Source organism: Sciurus carolinensis, chromosome 7, assembly GCF_902686445.1.
Source record: "Sciurus carolinensis chromosome 7, mSciCar1.2, whole genome shotgun sequence".
Lineage (NCBI taxonomy): Eukaryota > Metazoa > Chordata > Mammalia > Rodentia > Sciuridae > Sciurus > Sciurus carolinensis.
The window spans coordinates 55,252,369-55,262,807 of record NC_062219.1 but is presented as its reverse complement, the minus strand read 5'-3'; positions in this window follow the sequence as shown (position 1 = coordinate 55,262,807).

The following is a 10,439-nucleotide window of genomic DNA, read 5'->3' as shown; positions in this document are numbered from 1 at the left end:
GGGTGGGTCCCCCATCTTTATGGTGGAGATTCTCTCTGGGTTGAGGCCCCTCTTCACTTTTCCTCTCTAAATTCCTGGCGCCAGGTCCTCAACCCCCTTGGATCTTGTCCAGCACACACTGACGGGGTAACAACTCCCATCATTGTGCTGCCTCCTCGTCTCCAGCCAACTAGTCTGTGACCTCAGGATGCCTTGGACACTGACTTGGCTGTATCAATGTCCACCATGGGATCTAGGTCCTCTATTCTAGCAGATTCCATTCCTTGGGGGTACTAGACAATCTTAACCCCTTCACCTGACCCCTGGCCTAAAGTCACCAAAACTTATTTGCTTGTGTACTGATATTTGGCCACAATATCCTTTAGATAATCAATCAAAATGACCAATTAATGGCACCTTGGATCCCAATGTCTTATGAGACTTACACAACTTCTGTGAGCGAGCGGGCAAGTGGAAGGAGATTTCTCTACATTCAAGTTTTCTCTTTCTTGCACACTAAACCTGATTTTTGCTCTCCTGCAAACCCAAACACAGCCTTCTGGCTTCTTCTCCCCCTCCTCATCCCTCCTTCTCTGACTTCAACCTAGCTAACAAACCACCCCCATACCAGTCTTCTGCAGCAGAGGCCCCTCCGCCCCTGCTCCTCCATCCCCTTTGCCCTGCTCTGTTTCTGCTGCTGCTCCCCTGCCCCGCCTTCCCAGTCCTCCATCATGTGGTCCTGTGCACATGTTCTAGCCCCACTATGGGAGGTGGCATGTGTGGAGGGAGTTCAGAGTCCATGTTCCTTTCTCGCTCTCCGATTTTTCCTAGATAGAGAAGCGGCTAGATTCCTTCACCTCCAATTCCGCAAACTTCATTAAGAAATTTCAGTATCTTACTCAGTCTTATGACCTTACCTGGCATGAAATTTATATGATCATGACCAACACCTTGACCTCTGAGGAGCACAGGAGAGTCTGGGAACAGGCGTGTAATTTTGCAGATGAGGTTCACCAATTGACCCTGACCCATCCCACTGGGGCTGAAGCAGTACGAGATAGGAAACCCCAATGGGACTATAACATGGGGACTGGACAACTGTGGCAGGATGAGTTCCAAACCTGAGTCCTTGCAGGTCTCTGAAAAGATACAGTTAAACCCATGCTCAAATATACTAACCAGGACACTGAAACTCTAGAGGGACAACAGCTACTCATGACTTATTTTTCCCAAGCCTACCTGGACATAAAGGCTAAATTGAGGCAGTTGGACAGGGGGCCCCTTACCCCACAGCCAGAGGTTTTAGCAGTGGCATTCAGGGTGTATAACAGAAGGGGAAAAAAAAACCCAAAAACTCAAACATACCTAATGCTAGCCAAAGCCTTTCAGTCAGCTAGACCTGCCCAGCCAGCCATGACTAGGGGCACCCTAGCTCCCAGAAGACCACCAGACCCATGCTCCAAGTGCGGAAAAGAGGGCCACTAGACACGAGCCTGCCCCAACCCCTGACAGCCCCCAGGTCCCTGTCCAAAATTCCACCAACCGGGACACTGGGCAGTGGATTGCCCTGGTGCTCAGAGAAGTGCCAGATCACCCTCACCCCCTTCCCTCAGTGACTTACTGGGATTGGCAATGGATGACTGAATGGGCTTAGGACTTCTATACCCCCACGACCATCATCATTCAGGAGCCTTGGGTCACCCTTATGTGGCAGGCAGGCAGGTCCCTTTCCTTATAGATACTGGAGCCACCTTTTCAGTGCTGTGGGAGTTTTGAGGATCCACTTCCCCTGCCAAATCCTCTATTGTCAGGGAGGTAGAGGGAAAACCATATCACCCCCTGCCAACACCTCCAAAAAATTGCCATATCAGACAAATCTGCTTCATTCATTCCTTTTTAATAATTTCTGTGTGTCCCATTTCCTTCCTTGGACAGGTCATCCTGACCACCTCTATTTCCTTCTCACTATTAATCAGCTTGTATTACGAGACTATCAGGACCTCATAAAGAATGAATCGGAGCCTGGTTACAAGTGCACTCCCCAGGGGAACTATCCAGTTCCCAATCCCTGCCTACTGCAATGACATCTCTCTCCTCTGAATCAGTTCTACACCCATATCCAGCAGGAAGCAGCCATTGAAGATGGATCTTCACCCATATCTTCTTATAAAAACAAAAACGGGGGAATGAAGGGAACAAGGCTACAGTCATTTCTTCCCTGATTCTGCCCCCCACCCACACACACCATTTTACAATCTACATTGTTAACTTCCTCATCAGTCATTGGTCTGATTAGCCTGTGGGCTTCCACTACTTAAGGGCATTTCCTCTGCCATTTGTTCTCTTTCTCTCTCTTTCATCCTTAAGGACAGACACTCTGTTATTGCTTATTAAAATCTCTTGTGTGAGTTCCCACATCTGGAGTGGTTTTCTGGGTGCTTTCACTAAGGCTCTAAGGCAGTAAGAAGAGGTTTGGCCTCTCTTGTCCCCCCCGCCCCTCCCATCTCCTTAGGTGCCAAAGGTTTTAAATGGCACTAGCACTAATAGACTACTCCAGTAATGGAGGTCATAGTGGCACCCAGACGTGGAGGGTGGACAACCTTCAAAAGAGTTCTTCTCCTGGTCTCCCTGGATAATGCTATAGGTCTTTAATCATGGGGCACAAACCGTATCTTAGACACTGTACTATCCACTATCTGTTTATTTCTCTTATCATACTTTTTGCTGTTTAGCCTTGAGCAATATCTTTGTTTAATGTTCTAAGCCAATCTCAGATGTGCAACAGGAAAAAGAAAGAAATTTATTTCCTACTCTTGGGTCCCTGGAGGTGAAGAATCTCAACATTATTTAAATTATGACATTATTTTTCCTTTTGGCCTTTTACATTTTGAAAAAATTTAAGTTATATTTACCTTTTCAGAACAATTTTAATTTTGACATTAGTGCTAGCTGCAATAAAGATTTTTGTGCACTGTAAGAGGAGGTTTCATGCATTTAAAAAATCATACGTGGGCTGGGGCTATAGCTCAATGAAAGAGCACTTGCCAAGCATGTGTGAGGCACTAGGTTCAATCCTTAGCACCACATTAAAAAAAATAAATAAAAAAGACAAAATAAAGGCATTCTGTTCACCTACAACTACAAAAACTATTTTAATAAATTAAAAAATAAAAATAAAAAATCATACATGGGGGGCATTTGGGGTCAGAGGTAACTACAGGGGAAATCTTCTGATGTCAGGGCTGCTTTCTGACTCAGCACCCTGGCTTCTATTTTGTATTCTGCAAATCTGCCCCACAACTCACTCTTACTGCAAACTTGTTCTGATGTCCTCTAATATTCTTAAACCAACATGAAATCAACAGATGAGTCAAAATGCAATGTTATCTAAGTGTTTTAGTTGTCCATTTGTTAGTATAACAAAATACCTAAGACTAATTTTTTTTGTTGTTGTTGTACTGAAGATTGAACACAGGAGCATTCTACCACTGAGCTACATCCCTAACCCTATTTATTTATTTATTTATTTATTTATTTATTTTTAAACAGCTGAAACACAAATGTGTCAAAACTCATGTTTATTTTATTTATTTATTTTTTTTGTAAACAAATGGGATACATGTTGTCTCTCTGTACATGGCGTAAAGGCGTACCATTTGTGTAATCATAAATTTACATAGGGTAATGTTGTTTGATTCATTCTGTTATTTTTTTCCCTTCCCCCCCCACCCCTCCCACCCCTCTTTTCCCTCTATACAGTCCTTCCTTCCTCCATTCTTGCCCCCCTCCCTACCCTATTTATTTTTTATTTATTCATTTTAATTTATTTTATTTTGAGACAAGCTGTCACTAATATGCCCAGCCTAGTCTCAAATTTGTGATCCTCCTGCCTCAACCACCCCAGTAGCTGGCCTGCACCATGACACCCAGCAAGACTGAGTAATTTATAAATCACAGAGATTTAACAGAATTTCCTGTCTAGTGAAGGACCATTCCTTACAGATGGCACCATCTAAATATCCCCACAGGGACAAAGGAACAGAAGGCAAAAGGAGAAAATGTGTGTCCTCACAAGGTTGAAGAGTGGAAGAAAACAAACCCACTCCAAGCCCTTTAAAAAGGCCTCCTTTAATCCCTCCAGTGAAGGTTTCATCCTCACAACTTAGTCACCTCCTAGGGTTCCACCTCTCACTACCATCATCATATTGGTAATTAAAAGTTAACATGTAAATTTGGGGAGACACATACAAATGCATAGCTCTTAGCATCCAAAGTATTCATTCTTTTCTGGAGGTTGGAACCAATACTTGTCTGATAATTATTCTTTCTGATCATTCAAAGGGGTTTATGGGCACCCCTTTTCTTTTTCATTAGTCTTACAGAACGAACAGTTAAGGAAGTTGTTCTTAGGAAAATGTAGGAGATGGTGAATGTCAGAGAGACAAGGATAGGATTGGTGTAGCTACACATTTCATTCATTCTCAATCCCCATCTCCCTTGCTACCTCTGCTATGGAGGTTTGAAAGCTAAATACTGCTTTCCCAGCCTCTAGCAGCTCAAGAACTCAATATGACTCCGATCTGACCCAAGAGAATTCTGTTAGAAAGACTTTTTTCCATACATGACAGAATATATTCTGAAATATCATACATATATGGAGTATAACTTTTCATTTTTGTGATTATACATATTGTGGAGTTACACTGGTCATGTATTCATATATGAACACAGACAAGTTATGTCCAATTCATTCTATTATTTTTTTCATTCCCATCCCACCTCCCTTCCTCCCACTCTGCCCCATCCAATCCAGTGAACCTCCCCTTTTCCCTACACACACACTCATACACACACACACACACACAGACACCCTGCCTACTGTGAGTCAGCATCCTCATATCAGAGAGAACATTCAGCCTTTGGTTTTTTGTGGATTGGCTTATTTCACTTAGCATGATAACTTCCAGTTCCATCCATTTATCAGCAAATGCCATAATTTCATTCTTTATGGCTGAGTAATATTCCATTATGTATATACCACATTTTTTTTTATCCATTCATCTATTGAAGGGCACCTAGGTTGGTTCCATACTTTAACTATTGTGAATTGAGCTACTATAATCATTGATGTGGCCATGTCACTATATGCTGATTTTAAGTCCTTTGGGTATGTGCTGAGGAGTGGGACAACTGGGCCAAATGGTAGTTCCATTCCAAGTTTTCTGAGGAATCTCCATACTGCTTTCCATAGTGGCTGCACCAATTTGCAGTTCCACCAGCAATGTATGAGTGTGCCTTTTTCCCCACATCCTCAACAGCATTTATTGATGCTTGTATTCTTGATTGCCATTCTGACTGGAGTGAGATGGAATCTCAGTGTAGTTTTAATTTGCATTTCTCTAATTGCTAGTGATGTTGAACATTTTTTCTTATATTTGTTGACCAATCTTCTGTGAAGTGTCTGTTCACTTCCTTTTCTGTTAGGGAGACACTTCTGATACAACATATTTTTCTTATTAAATGGGACAGGTGTGACCCCTACAGCCCTTTCCTGAGCACCCTTCTTCCTGCCTTGAAAGCAGGGATGATGATTAGAGATACAATAGCCATCTTGAGAGCATTAGGGAAAGGCTACCCCATCATCATGAAGCTTCTAAAGCAAACAAAACCAAGAACTACTCACCCCTGGTCTTCTTGTTGGGTGAGAAAAATTAAATCCTATTTGTTTAAGCCCCTGGAATTGACATTTTCATATTTTTAGCTGAACACAACCCTTCCATAAACAACTCAGTAGTGGGAACCAGAGTACTCCTGAGTGAGAAGAGTATTGTCTTTGGTTTATCTGGCCAAAATCATGCAGTCAAAAAGTTGATTCACACAATGGAGATGGTTTCAGATGTTCATAATCAAGCAAATCAAATTTCTTGTGTCTGGCAATCCAAACCAAAGTGACCCAAACTGGTTGTGATTCTGCGCTAAATTCCCAGTTAAGATCTATTACCTGAGCTCAATTTAAAAATACTCTATTGGATTTCAAACAGCAGGGCACCAGGAAGCCTTATCACCTGCCATGTTTTCTGCCACAGAAGAGTTTGGGATGAGGAATCAGCAGATTGAATTCTTATTTTGTGTAGGCCCTCAAATCACTGTGGCCCCCAAAGACTTCTCTGTCATACCTCTGTATAATGAGTGAAATAATACATAGCCTGCTTACCTCAGGCAGGTGAAAAAGAAATCACTTACATGGAAATACACTTTAAAACAGATGCCATGCTAATGCCTAATGAAAAACCCAATTCAATGTTATCAATAGTCAGGGGTGATGGGACTCCCCAGTGAGGGATGGGGTGAATCACCTGAGCCCACTGATCAAGGTGAGGGTGAGCTGCACTCAAAACAAGACATTGTGGCTTCTGATTCGGTGCTGAGGAAATCCATTTCTGATGCCAAAAAGGTGGGCAGGGGTGAGGCAGCCTGAAGTTATTCAAGTCTTTGGATTTCCCTTCTATTCTTAAGGAAACACACACAAAAAAGGAGCTTACTTGACCCATGGAATCTCTACCAAATGACAACTGAGGAGACACGTAGCCAAATCCAGAACGGGGAACATTTCTCAGGACAACTAGCCTGGTTTCTGAAAAATAGCCAATGTCGTGAAAAGAAAGGGTAGGGTGGGAGAAAGAAGAGACTACAGTAGGTCCTTAAAGACTTACAGGCCATAACCACAGCAACAAGAGCAAAGTATTTTTAAAAGATTTAACATGGGCTGGGGTTGAGGCTCAGTGGTAAAGCACTCGCCTAGCATGGGGAGGCACTGGGTTTGATTCTCAGCACTACATTAAAAAATAAATAAAATAAAGATATTGTGTCCATCCACGGCTAAAAATAAAAAGATTTAAGATTTAATTGCAGTGACGTGCAAGTTCAAGGCAAGACTCTAAGCAACTTAGCAGGACCCTGTCTAAAAATTAAAAGGGGTGGAGATGTAGTTCAATAGTAAAGCACCCCTGGGTTAAATCCCCTATACAAAAAAAAAAAAAAAAAAATTTAAGGGTCATACAACCAAGTACAAGTGTACCTTATTTGGATCCTATTTCAAACTAACTAGTTTTTTAAAAATACCTTTTTTTAGACATTCAGGGAAATTTTAACATGAACTGAATATTACATATTACTAATTGTTTTTCAGCAATTGGGATTGAACCCACAGCCTTGCACAAACTAGGCAAGCACTCGACCACTGAGCTACATCCCGAGTCCTTTTTATTGTATTTTGAGACACAGCTCACTAAGATGCCCAGGCTGGCTTCAAACTTGACAATCCTTCTGCTTCAGCCTCTCAGGTGGCTGGGATTAGAGCAGTACACAGGTATACTCAAACCTAATTTTTTTTTTTTTTGGTGAGGTGTGATATTGCCATTATAATTATAAGAAAATATAATTTTAGGTATAACCCCAGAAACTCAGGAGGCTGAGGCAGGAGGATCCCAAGTTTGAGGTCAGCCTCTGCAACTTAATGAGATCCTAAGCAATTTAGAAATAGCCTGTCTCAAAATTAAAAAAAAAAAAAAAGGAATGGTGATATAGCTCAGTGTACAGCACCCCTGGGTTCGATCCCCAGTATAAATAAATAAATAAATAAATAAAGCTTGTGTTTACAGAGCAGTAAGCAAAGAAAAATTAATCAACTGGTGGTGAAGGCAGGGGTTTTACAACTCATGTAATTTCATCTATTAAGTGTACATTCTGACCTGACTTGTGCAATTGGTGGTCTCAAAATGTGTTTTGATAATTGTACTTTCTTCCCTTTCCTTTGTACTATCTAAATTCAGTCCAAAGTAGAAAAAAGAAATCACCTTTGAAAGTAGCTAGAGCAATGGGACATTTAACCAGGACAGTGGTTAAAATACTAAGCTGAGCTGAGTGTGTCATGATGCTCTGACAACCGAAAGGGAGGCCAGCTGATAAGGATCCTAGCTATGATAAGGATAAGGATTCTAGCTATGATAGAAGAGGAAAATGAAAGGAAGGTTATTAGATGAGAAGAGTTGAAAGGTAGGTAAATAACAAGTCTGTCTTTAAGGGACAGTGGCCCTGGACCTTTACCTTAAGCTTCTGATACACAGATAGATTGGGGAGGTCTCCAAGAAAATAAAATGCTTCCTATATATCTAAAAAGAACAAATAAAAAATTAAAATATAAAAAAAGTTTAATATTAAAAAAAAAGAAAATGTTGGCAGAAAAGATTAGGATATGTGTGAAAAAAAAATCCCCCAAAATCAGTACATTGTACGGGAGATAAGGCAGGAAGATGAGGAGGGAGAGACACTGAGGTACATCTTGATAGTGGATTCAAGAGAGGCTTTAAAAAGCTCAAGGACACAAATGCCACCCTTTGCATGTCCTTGATTAACTTGAAGTGCTCACTCCAGGTAAACAGTGACATGCTAATCAGTGAGACCTTATTTTTGATGTCACCTTTTCTTCTTCTTTTTTTTTTTTTTTTTAACTGTTTGGTCTTGGGCATCAGCAGAAGCTCACAGTGGGTCTCCTTTCACTGTTTTGATCTAGTGTCTGAAATACCTCCATCATTTGGGCTCAAACCTGTGCTCCAGAGGGTCCCTATTAAAAATGAATAACAAATAAATACCACTTGTATTCTTAGTCACTTTCCCCTTGGAAGGTTAGATTTTTACCTAAGGCAATATCAGCTACTGAAGACAGAGAGGTCAAAATGGCGGAGGCAGAAGTTTGTTCAGATGAAAGAGAAGGATGATTCTGGAACATGGATACTCCCTGGGGCAGGCAGACAGCAGGTGCAAGTGTCAGCCTGCAACCTCAGAGCTTCCAGACCCCTAATGTTGAGAAGGGAAATCGGATATCCTTGCTAGACCACAATGAATGAGGAAGCATGCTTGACCCAAGGGCCTAAAAGCTGTTCCTTAAGTCTCACTTTTCCCACCTCTTGCCACTTGAATTCACCAGCTGTGTGGCCTCTTCCAATTTTCCTTCTATTTATTTTTTCCTCCCTCTACTCTATTCTTCTCTCCAATCACCACTTGGCATGAAGTTCCCCAAACCTTAAATTCTTAAAACTTTCATGTTCTTCCACCAGGGGTCGGCTTTGTTTCTTTTTTCCGAACCTGATGCTGCTCCCTTACTGCAAGAAATCTTAGTCCACAAACAGACCTTTTAGCAGGTACCAAAGACGTGGTGGTCAGGCCACAAGACAGATGGGCCCTAGGGTCTGAGAGACGGTGGTCAACATGAAAGAGGATGAAACTTTTGGTGCTACCAAAAGTGCCCCTTCTCCACCATCCCCATGTGAGATTTGAATTGAATCAAGTCTCCTGGGTTGGGGGGATACCAGGAAATCTTGTGGGACAGATGAGGTCATGGTTCCACCAGACCTTAATGAAAACACCTGGGCAGTGGTTCAGGATACTGCCCTGAAGAAAGGGGCCGGTAGCATCCACTTCTGAGACTGGGGAGAACAGAGAGACTTGGCCTGGGGAAGGTCGCAGGCTAGGAAGTGGATGGTGGTGGTGGAAGGGCCTGGACACCTAAGCCCTGGCAGTCTAGACCAGATCTGTCCGTCGGGGCCGATTTGGAAGCCAAGGTCTTTGCCTCCAGCTGTCCCACCAGCCGGCCTCCTGGGTGCAAGAAACCAGTCTACTTCCCAGCGAACCCAGGACCAGGCATTCATCGCCAAAAGCCTTTTCTTCTTGTTGTTCTTCCTGTTTGTTTCTTCCCAATTGTATCCCTCTGGCTGTAAATCAACAGAGGCGCCCAAATATAAAAGTCAAGTCGAATTAAAAGCGTATGGCTTGTGAGCTCCCAACGTCTCTCCCCCCCACCCTTTTTTTTAATTGTGTTTCAAAACAACATGGTGACTTCTGGACAAGATTTTTCTATTTCACCCACACCACAATAGAGATGCAATGAATGCGGCTGGTGAAATGTTTGGCTGTGTCAAATTCAGTCCCGCAGGCTGGCTTGGGCCAGCACTGGGGCTCCGCTTTGTGTTATGTTCACGGAGAAGATATTAATTAAAAGAAATACATGATTAAAAAGTAATGAGTTGAATAAAAATTATCTCAGCTCATTTTCTGATTATGTTAATTGTTAAAAACCCTTCAATCACGCCGTTGCAGTCAATGGGCTTTAATGTGAAATTAGTGGGCTCTTGATAACTTACAGTCCAGAATAATCCTGGCGGTTTAGTCATCATTCCTAATAACAAGGATGTTGCTAAGAACAGAAATTTTACATGATTTTGATACATTCAGCCCTTCCCCCATGTGTCATTAAAAAAAAAAAAAAAAAAAAGGCTTAGTTTGCCTGCGATTTCCAACTCTTCCTTCCGCGGTTCAACCGCGGCCTTGGCGAGGACTTGAGTTTGGGTTTCGGTCCCTTCCGCTCGCAGCTCTCAGCCCCTAGCTGGTGCCTCGGCAGATTG